We start from the raw sequence: 15,983 nt of genomic DNA, 5'->3' as shown, positions 1-15,983 counted from the left end.
ATAACCCCAGAGATACTTGAACTAAGACAGAGATGACTGACTGAGATGCTTTTCTCTATGATATATAGATTTTTTTCTATTAACTTGGTAAGTATCTAAGTTCTTGTCCATTCACTTGAGAGAGAAACCAAAGAAAATTTGGATTTTAGGATGTTCTTATCTTGATAAAGGAAACTTGAGAAAAGAGACATTTATCTAATTATGCCAGTAGAGGGCAGCAGAGCCCCAGCAATCCACACTCAATCACTAAGGCATCATGCTGAGGCTGTTTTCTGCTCCTGTTCCCTTAAACTGCCCTTAGAAGAAATTTTCATTACATGTTGAATGTAACTCATCGCAAGTCACTGATGCCTTACGTCATATTATTTTCCCACAGAAACGATCAGGATCAACAGCTTCTAAAGCTGTGCAACAGAAATAACATTAAAGCACTGCATTTAAACATTGGGGGGGGGGGAATAACCCACACAGATGACTAGAACCTATTCATATGTAACTATTTACATAGGTTATTCATACAAATAAACATACATCAATATTAAAATGCATTATCAGGGATACTTTTCACTGGATATATTGCACCTATAACTTTGGCCCTCCATTATTTGAAGTCTACTTTGCAATTACTTTAGAAAAATCCATAAACTTAAGTCACTGTCATTTCATGTGAAATACTGAAATGAAGCTACTGTGTGTGAGTCAAATCCATTGTCAAATAGATGTCGTTCTTCTCTTTAGCTTTCTTGTAGGTGACATTTTTCTTGACTTTGCAACTTTCTTATTCTTTGTAATCAACTCTTTCCCCTTCAATGAATATATTTTAAGGAATAGGAAGATAGTACAATTTAACTGTTTTAACATTTATGGAGTCTAAATTAGAGATGATATCAAAGTTCCAATTACATCTAATTAAGAATTTTGGTCAATAGTGGAAAGTCTATGTAAAATCTAACTGAAAATCTAGATAATTCAGATAATAAACTTCTTTAACATCCATGAACATGTGTGTAACAGCATATTAAATCAGGTTTAAATACAACCCATAATGACCCTGGTGCTTTTGAAAAATGTGTCTCCACAAACCATATCAGATTGTTATGTAACTTGATAATTATGTTTATATTTTATTTATCATAGTAAGACTGTCTTATAGTGCATTTAGGTAGTGATTTTCACCATTGAATGAGAGATACACTTATTTATATAGTCAAAATAAATTTATATGAGAATGGAATTTTGTATTTAAGAGGATAATTTTTGGCTTCCATGAAGTTTTTGACCCGTAGGCTATTTATTTTAATTTTCCATTAAAATTAGTTTAATTAGCTTAGTTTATAGTAACAGGTATGATTCCATCAAGTCCAGTGAATATTAATGTAGGTATAGATTAGGAATTTTTAGTTTTTACTGAGGTAAAGTATTTATTTTTAACAAACATAGGTAAATAATTCACTTGTATAATGTTCTGTTGTTGCAACAGGCCAAGAGTTCACAGATATTTACTTTCATTCATTATAATTTTTATTATGAATTATAATAATAGTGTTTAAATATAAAAACATATTGTGATATCACTTAAAATCTGACATGACTAGTGTAAAATGATTACAAATAAACCAAGAATTTAATCCAGGAATAGTTTTAAATGTGATCTGTCATTATATGGTATTATTTATGTGGATGATTTTATATTTTTAACTAGAATGATATCACTTCATCTAATTGCAAAAAGACTTTTAAGGATAAGAAGATGAACAAAATATTTTTAATTAAATTTCAGAGACAGTATCACAAGGAAAGCTTAATGACTGATCCTGGAAAACAATTTTACTTGAAAATTTTAAACACTTGATATCTGAAAAGAACTATATTTGTGTTTAGGATTGTGAAAACCATAATGCAGTTGTAGAATAGGAAGTCTTTTCTTTCAGCTTTGACTTATTCAGCACTGATTCGTTATTTGTACAGTTCTGTCCTTTTGAAATCATGTCTATACCAATAAACTGCATTTTTTTTTGAGTGGCTATGACAAAGAGGACATTCATGATATGTCTCATAAAATGAGACACATAAAGTAAAACAATTGTAAGAGGAAATGGTGGCATAAGGACATTGACTACTGACTGATAAGGCTTAGCCTCTTTTGCACTTAGGCATTTGTCACTTGTGCTTAGCTTACAATCCTCAAGTACAACAATTCAGGTAGGCATAACTGCAAGTCAATTCACCATGTAAATGTCCTGTATAATAATGGTTTTTTAACAGCAATAGGAACAATGACACATGTATAGCTGGGCAATTTCATGTGTACATGCATATACATAGTACTATTATATATGTATATACCTTGTATATACATGTAGATAATTTCTATATGAAGAATTATCTGTAAATTATGGTCTTTTCCTACATGTATAACAATTTCAGTTTTATGCAGTTATTTTTCTTGCTTTTCTTTCTCTAGCCATCATCCAAGTGAAGATGAAGTTTTCACCTTGGTAATATTCACATGTAAAAAGTAAAACTGTAATTAATATTTTTGAATTTAAAACTTCCTTTATCTTCCATTTTGTTTCATTTTGTGATTCAACCATTGGGGACAAATATCAGTTAAATTGTGACTTACTTTCACTTAAATCTTCAAAGTAAGGAAACTTATTTATTATATGTATGCACCAGAAGTCAAACAAATTGGTGTTTCTTTAGTCATTTTTCTATATCTAGAATAAATTTTACAGGTAAATACAATTTTAGTAGCCTATGGATTGGACAAGACCTTTGTAATTTATGTAGGCTTGTAGAAAAACTGGCATGGTGACATTAAAATATAACAAAAGAATCAGTTTAATATATTCATCATTACTTTAATTGCTACTATTAAAATCTGTAGTAGTGGTGATGGTAATGAGCAGGAACGATCATTGTTAGCACGCTTTTCCACCTGCATTTAAGGAACACATTTTGCCTATTGAGAATCAGGTGTGGGCTGTTGAGATAAATCAGTGCATGAAGTACTTGCTAGGCAAGCATGAGAACCTGAGTTCCAATGCTTGGCACCTGTGTAAAAACCAGATCTTGTAGTACTTTTCTTTAATACCAGCTTTGGGGGGAGGGTGGAGATAGAAGAATCCCTAGGGCTGGCTGTTTTGCAAGTCTACCTGAATGATGCTAACTTTGGCCTCCACAGGCATGAGCACACTCATGCACCAATATATACCACACCTACAAAGCAAGCACATAAAATGTGCGCGCGCACACACACACATGCACACAAACATTAGATGTGAACAAGCATTGCTGATTGTGCAGAGACAATGTTTTGGTTAGCTTCTTCAATTCTAATAACATCTAGCTCCTGAAAATAATATACCTATTTTTGAGATAGTCTTTTCTTTCCATTTCACTTATATTATTGATTTTTCATATGGCTTTAAAACTGATAGAAAATAATACAATATACTATAGAGAGATACATGGTCATGAACAAGGATGGTAGAAGCAATTTATGGTTTGAACCAATTCTTGGTATATCCTAAAGCATTATCAAGTGATAAACATCAGTAAAAGAAGGCTTTCTTTATTACCAATTTATATAATAAGTCCTAGCATGCTTAACTTAATTTAAAACTATATTTTGCCTATTTATATAAGAAAATTAAATTGATTAAGTTGTATCAAAACCAAAAATATTTATCTAAACGAATGTTCCAATAATCAGTTAACAGTTTTCTTCAACTGTAATGCACTCTATTATTACTATTGCTGTTGTTATTATTAATTATTGTCTTAGATGGGATCTTTGTATTCCTGTCTGGCCTTATGCTAATAACAGACCTTCTGCCTTGACCTCCCTAGTACTGGGATTACAGGTGTTAGCTACCACACAAGGCATCATCTTACCTTTATTATAATCTATTACTACATGACAAGAAAAGGTTTTGATTACCCCATGCATTTTATTACATTCAAATAAAGAGACACTATCATGATAGATTGCTTTAAAACCATAATAAATCTTTTCTAATCAAATTTTTACAGAAATTAAAGAAAAAATGAAACCAAGATGTCTGACTGAGGAGGGTGCAGGTAATCGATGAAAGTTCTCTTCTTCTTCCAGTCTGTTCCTTTCGCCACTCCTGACAGCCAGCTTCTCTCTATTTCTGTGTCAGTACTCCTCAGTCTATGACTCAGGACATGACCACTGAGCCAATTGGGTGTCAAGACCAAATGAGAATCCTCAGGCTCAATGACAATTCATCCAGATCACTTATTTTTTGTACCTGTGCTGAAACATAATTCAGCATATTTCCCCAGATTGTGAAGTCATTTAGTGTCATGAAAACTTCTACAATAATGATGCAATTAGATGTAATTAGATATACATCTAGAAACCAAGAGAGCTTTACAACTGTGGACTGAGCTTTATAACTGGACTTGACCGTGGAAATGGCAAAGCCATTTCCTCTTAAATAACCATTTTATTTGTCATGGCACCTAAAACCTTGATACAGGTAAAGCAAAATTTCAGTATAAATAGTTATTAATCACCTCTTTTTAAAACCATAATTCATAAATTTCCTGTATTTTGTTATTATGAAAGTATAAAGTTGTTCTGATTATTCAGATGCTACATTGCCACTTTGACTTGTATTTTTTTAAACAAAATACTAATGAGATGATATATTCCTAAAAGTTGTTTTTGGTATTTTGTTCTGTGGTTATTAAATATGAAAACAAATATGTCAAACATGAAAATTAATAAACATAGTCTGTATTGGAGAGTTAGATAAAATCACCCTATGATATGCAGAAATTGACAATTTTCACCATTTTATATGCAGAGAATCAAGTTGGGACTTTATCCTCCTTGTCATCTTCTTTATTAGTCTTGGATTCCAAGCTGAGATCTGCTACTTTATATCTGATTGACAGTTGTTTTGCTGTTTTGCTGTTTTACTTTCCTAACTAATAGCTCAAGGTGGTGGATACAGAGTATGTCGTTTGTTAGTATAGCTAGTCAATTGTGAAAATCCAGGCCCCACATGTCTCCCCTTTTCTTCCAAATAACTTCAACAAAAAGGCCAATGGAGAGAGAGGAAACATGAAAATGTGTTTTCTTTCTGAAGACCATTTAATATGCTTTTAATACAAAAGTTTAATTTGGATTTTCTTACTAACCTTTTTGTAGCCTATCTTTGGAAGAGTTTAACTTCTACAGTAGATTCAGTGTATCTTTTATCATGATTCTAAGCCATTTCCATATCATCAATTAACATATTCACTGAATATGAGATCCAATTTTAACATGTCTAAACTATAAGTGAAAGCTAGTTTTCATGCAAAAATACAAGTAGGATAAACAGGTGCAACAATGCCTATTAAATTTTTTTGCTGAGTTCTTGGTATAAATATGTAACATTAATTAGAAAGTCTTCTTTTTCATGTTTTTAATTAATGGTTTATTTTTCTCTACCAATAAGAACACCTCAGTTACTTTTTGCCACTTCAAAATAACAATTTCATGAGCCCATAACATAATTCATTTTTGTAACATTATCCAATTGTTAATATTGATTTGAGCAAATATTATTTATGTAAACATCTGGTTTATCATTTAATATATTTTAGAGCTTTGACTATTCCAGAGCCTACATACATGTAGTTTGTTTAATTTTTTTTTCGAGGTAGGGTCTCGCTCTGGCTCAGGCTGACCTGGAATTCACTATGCAGTCTCAGGGTGGCCTCAAACGCTCGGCAATCCTCCTACCTCTGCCTCCCGAGTGCTGGGATTAAAGGGGTGCGCCACCACGCCCGGCTTGATTAATTTTTATTAGCTGCAATTTTCTCCTACTATTGGTGCTTTTGATTTTAATTTTAACAGTATAAAAACACTGAAATCTCCTCTTTGAACCATTACTCTTTGCTCTTATAAATATAGGTGATTGATTGCTGAATATTGATCAAATGAATTATGAATATATATGTATATTTACATATACAATGCATTTAATAATCTCTGTCAAATAGGCAGTTGATGTGATACATTATTGCATAGATAAAGTTTTTTTCAAAATTTCAAATTCAAGTTAAAAATGGGATATAGTGTGGAACACTGAAGTGTATAAAATATAGCTGTAATGTTTCAGTTCTGAGTTTGATTCTTAATTATCTCTCATTCTAAGTTAAACATCGATAAAATGTTCTGAGATATTCCATTCACTCCATTTACAGAAAACTAAGTTATATTTCTAGAAACCATTGTTTCATAATTCAGAGAATGGTGGTCACATATGATGATTCTAGGGCATTTTATGGGAGCTACTCTGCCTCATGTAATTGCCACATGTAGATTAAATCTTCTTTTCTGTTGGAAGGTATCTTACACTGGGGTACTGTAAAGAAATGTCACAAACAGAAACTGAAAAATGCAGAGAAAATAAACACCCATGAAATAATTCTGATACATCTATTCACCAATGTTTATTGTGAGAAACTATCGTTCTGAGCACAGCTCTTTACATACAGCTGGAACAAAAGCACTTGTCCTTCAGAATAGGGCTTTCTCAAGGCCTTCATTTTACAAATTGAGCATATTTTTTAATTTTCTGAAAACATGTGTCTTTATTGATACAGTACCTAAAGATTAAATATTCTTTAAAATACTGAAGTACACTATATCTGCTGATCTCGGTATTTTGACATATTTTATTTAAAGTGTATCTTCCTTGGTTTTCCTATCTGTACAAAGAATTCTGGCTTTTCCATTATGTTATTAGAAATTGAGTGTACAGACTACCTTAAAGGCTTTTGATGCTAAATGTCTAGGACTATGTATTTTGCAATATGTAAGACACATTTCTCCTTTTACTCCTTTCTTTCTTTCTTCCTTCCTTCCTTCCTTCCTTCCTTCCTTCCTTCCTTCCTTCCTTCCTTCCTTCCTTCCTTCCTTCCTTCTTTTCTTGTAATACTAAGGATTGAATCTAAGGCCTTGTGCATGCTAGGTAAGAGTTCTAGCACTTAGCTATATTTCCAGCTCTTTTGATCCAAATTTTTACTTGCATGTAATCTATGTTGATTCTAGAATACTCACATTGTTACCTTTATTCACATTATTTCTAATGCACAGTCTTGGAAACAGTTAGATATTATGTGTATATTTATGAAATGAATGAGTAGATTTTTATTCTGTTCTGAAAAGAGTCGCCTGTAGGTCAGCTGTTTGGAAGAAATTAGGTACATTCAGGTGGTATAGGAGTAGACTACAGTGTTTTGTGATGTACCACAAAAACAGACGAAAAAGTATGGAATTTGGAGTGTGAGAGAAATTATACAAAATCTGACTTTGGGAAATGTAAAACTAGTTTTAATTTTCTGGAATTTTTGTATAAGTAATATATACATTGGCTTCCTGGAAATAAGGTTGAGAAAAATGTATGGTTGTATGGATTTATATTACAGATTAGTACTAATCTTGTGACCTTTCTGAAGATTCAACTTACATGTCAGTGAAGTCAAATGCTTTATTTAAACAAAATAGACCCTGGTTGGTGGGGTTGAGGGCTTTCTGTACAAGCAAACAAGAGAATCAGAGTTCAGATTCTCATCACCCATGGAAATGCCAGGGTGATGAGGCGACCCTTTCATAACCCCAGAACTCTGAAAAATGGAAACAGGGAAGCCCCAGGATAAGCTGGCTAGCTGGACTAGACTTATCCCCTAGCTCTGGGTTTATGTGAGTGATCTTGCCTCAGTAATATGATGGAGAAGTGAGGAAGATACACCAACCTTTGACTTCCTCCATGTGTATACTCATGCACATGCACCCATACATAAATGCTCCCACAAGCACACACGCATGCATATGCAACAAACATACACAAAACAAAAAAATGTCAAATGGAGCAGATATGAAAGTGTTATATGAATCATCCATCATAACAGAGATGCACAATTTAATTACACTTTTGCTTGTACTGTACTTGCCAAAATATATAAGAATTCTCACTTGGAATGAAAGATGGAATTAGCTTTATTCCTTTATTTCAGTTTCTGATCCTGCTGCAAGCACATGTGAAGTATAATTAGACCACAGCAAAAGAATTATGTGGGTAATTATGTGAATGAACATATGAAGTTCACTTTTTTCTTGCAAGCTTAAAATTTCAGCACATACCTAATCACACTTTTATTTAAGTAATGTGAGGTTTTCAAAAGAGGAACCACATCATGTCTCTTTAATTAGAGTTTGGATCTTGAAATGCTGCTGTGATTACATTCTCTTCTATGAAAGGATATCATAAACTACTAGTGAATTTCTAGTGGATTTTTTTTTTTACCCCTCAAGATACATTTAAGGAACATGCAAAAACAATGACACAACTTTTTTTAAAAATATTTTTTGTCCATTTTTTATTTATTTATTTTGAGAGTGACAGACACAGAGCGAAAGACAGATAGAGGGAGAGAGAGAGAGAATGGGTGCGCCAGGGCTTCCGGCCACTGCAAGCGAACTCCAGACGCATGCGCCCCCTTGTGCATCTGGCTAATGTGGGACCTGGGGAATCGAGCCTTGAACCGGGGCCCTTAGGCTTCACAGGCAAGCGCTTAACCTCTAAGCCATCTCTCCAGCCCAAGACACAACTTTTAATAAAAACAAAATAAAGCTAAATAAAACTAAGTGTACATGTTGGCATTGTTTTCCACAAAGCTATAAATAGTACAAAACTTCTAAGTAACTTTTGCCATTTTGAAAGCTTGGCACCATGTTACTCCACTGTCATTGTCCTGGATGTTGATTTTGTGTTAAAATTGCTATTGATATTTTATGTCTTTGAAATATAGAAGTGTTTGAATCTTAATTCTATTAGGGGAAAATGACACTAAAACCATCAATGCATTTAAAGTCTATTTTAATTTTTGTAGAGTTTCAAAATAATGCCAAACCAATATAGACCATGTAGTCAGTTAAAGAGAAAGTAAAACCCCTGGCTCATCCACAGGATCATGAGTACAAACACGAAATTCTTCATAAGCTTGCATTAAATTAAAATCTTAAAGTATTAAGACATATAAATAAGTACATTTTAAAGCAAAATGCTTATATCAATATATACATGACACTAGCCTATATAGTTTTATTAGTTCCATCAATAGAAATCCTGTGATGAGACATAGAAAAGGCTGGTATGCAACTTAAAAACATTTTGTATCTTAACTCACTATAAAAGTCTATAAAATTTTCAGTAAGAATTTCTCTAAATAATTTAATGTCCAAAGCATAGGGTTGCACTAAATACAGATACAAGCAAATACAAGCTTTAGCACATTTGAAAAGTGCTTATGAGCTGTGCTTTATGGCTGTAAAATAGAGTACAAAATTCTATAAAACATAAAAGCAGCTTATATTGTATACAAAATGATTTTTTTATTGTTTATAGCTCTGGAGTTGGGATATCTAAGTTTTTGAAATAATTAAAGTTTTTTTTTTTTTAATTTTTTACCACTACTCTACTCAGATTCTACTCGGGTCAATCTTATTTCACATGGATTATGGTCTTATCTAAAAAATCTACAATGACAAAAAAGGTGAAAAACTACTATGAATTTTTAAGTGGTTACTTTAGAGATTAGTCTGTTGCTATTATCATTTAAAAAGGACACTGCAATGTGAGATCTCATCCTTTTGCCTTTCTCCATCAAAGCTAGTGTAATTTAACAAAAGCTACATCAAAAAATATATATCACCATGATGTTGAGTTTCCTTGTCCAGCACACCCAATCTGTGAATACAGGATTTAAAATACTAAGCTAATCTTTGCTTTACTGTTCCTGAGTTTTCTGTTATTGTTTGTTATCAGTGTTAGGAATGGAACGCTGGGGCTCAAGCATGTCACAGAGGAGCTCTACCACTGAGTTTTGCTCCAACCTTGTCATAATATAAAATTAGAGATAAAAATACAGCTAGAAAGCCCTCAACGATTTTTAGTAATATCAGTTATGCATTAGTCTCTAGCGTTCAGAATATGGCTGCCTTCCATTCTCCAGCTATTGTTTCCTAAGAAAGGACAGAAGGAAGTTCAATATCCCAGAAGTGTGTACTTTGCTAATGAACGTTGTACTTCCTGGTCAAAGTTCAAATCTTAAAGGGACAACAGTGAACATAACTGCTATTTTAATGGTCTCTAAGAAAGATCTTTTCTCTTACTTTATAAAATTCTCAGGTACTACAGCATTTTGAATTGTTTACAGTGGACTGTGGCTAAAGGCAGAGAACTCTTTATTATAGTCATGGCCTGTTAGTTCCTTTTGGATTTTCAAAGACTTCTGGATTGAGTAGGCAGCAGAGATGTGTTATATGTAAGAACTGAGGTTTGATAACAAATAAGATGCATAGCAGATAGTTCATTTATCATGACTGTACATCTGCAAGTGATAGATGGGCTCTTATGTGGGCCATCTGTTAAAAAAGGGAGAGTGTGGGCATGGCAGGGTGGTTCACACCTTTAATGCCAGTATTTGGGAGTCATAGGTAGGAGGACTACTGTGAGTTCATGGCAAGCCTGACACTATACAGCAAATCCCAGTTCAGCCTGGGCTAGAGTGAGACCCTACCTCAAAAAATGGATAGTGAGGCAGGGCATGGTGGCCCAGCCTTTAATCCTAGCATTTGGGAGGGAGAGATAGGAGGATCACCAGGAGTTCAAGGCCACCATGAGTATACATAGTGAGTTCAAGATCAGCCTGGACTAGAGCAGAGTGAGACCCTACCTCACAAAACAAAACAAAACAAAACAAAAGATATTGGAGAAGAGTAAAATGAAAAGTTTGTTTAACAATTTTGTGAATATGATCAGATATACTCTCTTTTCTTCCCCAAGCTCTTCTTCCCCACCACACATTTTTAGAGCTTTAAAATAAACACATATTTTGCTCATTAATAATTTTCTAGTTTTGTATGCATGTGTTGGAGCTTTACACAGGGTGGATATCACAGAACATTCTCAAGAGTTGGTTCTCTCAGTTCATCTTATTAGGGTAGCCAATCTGTTGTTTTACCCTTGCTAATATCAGGCTAGTTGGTCCATGTATCTAGATTTTTCTCTTGGCTCCACTTACCATTGCTTTAGTAGCATTGTTTTCATGTTGTGTATTATTTTGCCTCTGGATTGACATGTATGTTGGAGAACATCCAAAGGGTAGACAGGCTTGTAAGCAAGTGTCTTCAACCATAGAACAATCTCTCCAGTTCTTGTTGACTACTTAACAATAATAATTGTTATTTTTCAATTTTATTTATTTTTGAGAGAGACAGATGGGAGAGAGAGAGAAGCAGAGACAGAAAAAGAGAGAGAAAGAGAGAGAGAATGGGCACACAAAGGCCTTTAGCCACTGCAAAAAACTCCAGATGCATGCACCACCTTATGCATTTGCATCTGGTTTTGCAGGCAAGTACCTTGACATAAATGGAGGATGGTTTAGTAACTAATTAGTCTATTTGTTTTCTTAATGTATTCATAAATATAGTATACAATGCTCTATGACTTAGAAAATTTAGAATGCCATCTAAAATTTAAGACATTTATAAATACTAATAACAAACATGACCTACCTGTGTTCTTTGTTTTTCATTATGTCTATATGACATAGATATTATAATTGCATTTTGGGAAATATCTCAAACCAGTTTGAAATCAACCTAATTGTTATGTCTGAGTTTATATAGGCAATTTTGTGTATACATATTTGCCAACAATTTTATTAAGTGATTGATAAATATTTGTCAAAATAATAACATGATTGTCATATATCTATGCTCACACTTAATTTCATGAATCTTGAGGCATAAAATCAAATAGAATCATGGGTAGGGTATTTGCAATGCTGAGATACACTGGCCTGTATCTGATTAACTGCTGAGTCCATCACCTAGAACATGCATTAGTGTAGTGCTCTGATTCACATCAGAGTTGGGACAGAATCCCCACAAGCTATTATTATGTCACCACTTTCGCTTAATCCTTCTGGTCTATTTTAACTCTGTAAATTACATTGCCAATTTATATTAAGAAAAAGAATCAACTTTCACACTTGGCGTAGACTGAAGGAAGACCAGGATAGCTCCTAAGAAAGTAGCCCTGGCTGTTGTGGTTAAATTTTCTTGGTAATAATTTATATGTAAAGAGGAGTGGCAAAGATAGCAGAGAGTTAATTTTATACACTTCAACTAGATTTTCATAATGTTAACACTTCATATTAAGAGTAAAATTGACAGAAAAGGAAAAATAACCATTGGCACAATATGATTAGGTATACTATATGATTTATTTCAGTGATAACTATTTTTCAATACTTTTTTAAAATTTAAATTCAATGTACATATTATATTCTCTTCATTAAGTTTATTTATTTATTCATCCATTCATTTTTGTATTCTGGATTATAGTTACTTTTTGTGCTATGGTAGGCGTAGGAAAAGAAGTAGATAGTAGAACTGGAACAGCTGTGAAGACAGACAGGGTTATTGAATACATGAGTCATAATTTCTAGACCAAGCTTGAAGAACTCAAGACAGAGCATTAAGTTTGATTAAGTCAATGAGACTTGAGGATGAGATCAGAGCATGTTCAGAAGGAGAAGCACTAGTTACACTTTAGACTTGTTAAGATTAAATATATTTATATGGCATAACCATAAGATGAATGGCTGCCACATGGCTCAGGTTTATGAAAAATAGAGATTGTAAGATCAAATATATTATCACTACTATCCAGAAGGAAACTGCCATAGCTTCAAAGGTGACCAAAATGCTTTGCATGAGACATCAGGCCTTCAGAGTTCAGAAGGACATGCCATTCTCATCCTTCTCTATCCTAAATTTACGTTCCAACTTAAGAACACAGGGAGCTTCAGTATAAGAACCAAGTGTATATGGTTGTATAAAATTTGGTGAAAGACATAGGAGTATATAAAGCATGCAAGGAAAAGAAAGAAGTTTGGAAAGTTGAGACCATCATACTTAAGGGCTTAAATGTATGCAGAAAAGTTAAAAAATCTATTCCTGCCCAGGAAAGATAGTAAAAATTAGTATCTTAAATATAATAATTATTTTCATAGAAACATTTTAGTGCCTTCCTCCTCTGGAAAAAAACTGTAAATTTTAATTATGATGTGTCATTTATTTGTACATGTAAAAGCACACTCTTTATGTTGGAGCAAATGGAAAGATTCCTGTGCAAGCTTGTGCAATAAATGATTTGATGGCTCTGGGGGAAAATAACTAGTCTTTGACTGGATTTGATGCCACTATATAAGCAATAAATATCTATTTAAAAGCCTATGGCTATGGGGGGGGTCATAAACCCTGGGTTGAAGACACTACTGATTTTTTTACTAAATCGACATAGTGTGCTCACAAACTCCCATTCAAATATTTATGCTTATATCTACATATAAATGCCACTCTCACTTTTGGCTAGAGAAGCACTTTTTAATATTTTTTTTTATTTTAAAATTTTATTTTATATATATGTTAGAGCTGTTTAAACTCTTATTCCTTTAACCTGCTCTCATTTTCCTGGGGCCCTCCTCAGTGGGGTTATTATGGTATTCACTGTGGGGTCAAGAAGACACTAGTCAGGCACTGGGGGTGTGGTGAGAACCATGCCTCAGGAAATTTATATTCACTCTGTTGCCCTTAGAATTTCTCTGCCCCCCTCTTTGTAATGTTTCCTGAGCCATGGCAGGCCTGGTGACAGTCTGATTTAGTGATGAGTTCTCTGCAGCCTCTGAATTTCTGCCTTGATAGGTTTTGCTTGATTGCCATGCCCTGTCCCCATTACTCTTGAACTGGTTGTCATTCTTCACATCACTGCTTTCTCTGAAATTTCTCTTTGACCTGGCAGATGTGGTAGAAGTGGGAAGTGGTACATCTCATGGTGGGGAGTCCACTATAATCTTGGCTTATCAATAGATCTTGTTTCTCCTCCATTTTCTCTTCCATCTGTAAATTAAAGCAAATTCTCCATACAAGAGTGAGAGCAGCTTTGGTTAAAGGAATATACAATGTTATTTAAGAGAAATTCTTTTTGGTGTGCAAGCTCACTCTTCTTCAAGCTTTTATTTTATGTTTTTTCTGATGACATTGACTACTGGGGAGACTCAAAACTCATCAAAGGGTTGAGAAAAAGTAATAGTGGAATACTCAGCACTAAATAAGCCAAATATATCTTACTCTCCAAGGTTCAGGGACCATTGCAGAAGAGATGGAAGAAAGAATGTAAAAGCCAAAGGAAAGGGAGGAGTGATTTGATTTGGAATATAGTCTTCTATACATTAAGTGACCATGGTATTCATGACCTCACAATGACTGATACTATCTACATAAGACTTGTAAAATATGAGAGCAAACAGGAAAAAAAAATGATGCCATCATACAACAAGAGCACTATATGCTAAAAAAAAAAGCACTTATGACAGTTGGAAGGGGAAGAGGAGAAAAAAAAAGGATAGTGGAGAGTGACCATGATCAGGGTACGTTGTGTGTCTGAATAAAGGTTTTGAATAACAAAGTACAAAAAAAAAAAGACTTTTTCATCAAAAGCTACCAAAAAAATATGTAACAACTACAAAGCAATAAATTCCCTGAGGCCAGAATGTTCCCATCATGCTATTGGGAACACTCAGCACTGCATGTTCCTACATGGACCAAATTAGTGAGTTATGTAATTTGTAAGTGTGAGCATGCACTTAGATTTTATGTCAAAAATAAGATTTTCTGACTGGAGTTGTGGGATATGGTGGATTTCAGTCTACTCTCAAGAAGAGGTAATAGGGCAGCTTCAGTGTGATGTTGGAGTTGAAAACAGGAAATGAATGACATACATATTATTATATTGTAACTTATGACATCCTACCATTCATAAGAGTCAAGGTGGATACATTTAATTGCTATGAGGAAATTAGACAAGTGATTAAGGACTCCAAATAATTACAAGTCCATCATGTAATATTCACATGTTCCCAATTACACCTACAAGGTGATACACCTTGACTTAGAATTACATCACTATGAAGACCCAGATCCTGAGGCTAAAAAGTTTTCAGTACATTTTTGTTGAGTGGTACAGTAAATAGAGGTAACATCACTTACCTTTCTCATAGTAAATATGCACCTGTATACATACATACATATAGATAGATAGATAGATAGATAGATAGATAGATAGATAGATAGATAGATAGAAAATAGATAGATAGATATAGATATTTATCAAATAAACTTTATGGTTTATATATGTAATTTATGTAAATCATATTTATCTTTCATAAATCAAATAAATATGATGTATTTATCAGATAAATCATTCATATGTGTTTTCTATTTTGTTCTGTGAAAATTCATATGATAAGGATTGAATAAAAATAAATGAGGCTTAAAGTACTCACAATCAAGAGAATCCTTTTAAGAAAATGAATGGTTTCATTCAGAATTATTATGACAGAACTAGACATGTGTCACATTAGGAGATTTAGTCCTTTAACTGCAGTCTTAAGGGATAGTTAGAGTGGCTATGAAGAGTGACTTCACATGGATAATGATTGACAGAAATGTGGATGGAAAAAATATTCCTATCCTTCCTTATTACAGTGTTCTTTAATTTTCATGGTGTTATTATATTTCTTAAAAGTATTTTTTCAGAGCTGGAGAGATGGATTAGTGGTTAAGGCATTTGCCTGTGAAGCCTAAGGACCCAAGTTCAAACTCTCTCCAGATCTCACATAAGTCAGCTGCACAAAGGTGATGCAAGTGCATCGTCACACCTGTGCGATGGGTGGCACACATGCTGGAGTTCCATTTCAGTGGCTGAGGCCCTACTCTCTCTCTCTCTCTCTCTTTCTCTCTCTCTCTTGCTCTTAAAATAATTTTACGTATTCATTAGAGAGAGAGAGAGATTGAGAGAGAGAGAGAGAGAAAGAGAGAGAGA

This window comes from Jaculus jaculus, chromosome 11 (assembly GCF_020740685.1).
Source record: "Jaculus jaculus isolate mJacJac1 chromosome 11, mJacJac1.mat.Y.cur, whole genome shotgun sequence".
NCBI classification, from domain to species: Eukaryota; Metazoa; Chordata; class Mammalia; order Rodentia; family Dipodidae; genus Jaculus; species Jaculus jaculus.
The sequence above is the reverse complement of the archived record's forward strand: the minus strand, read 5'-3'. Positions refer to the sequence as shown.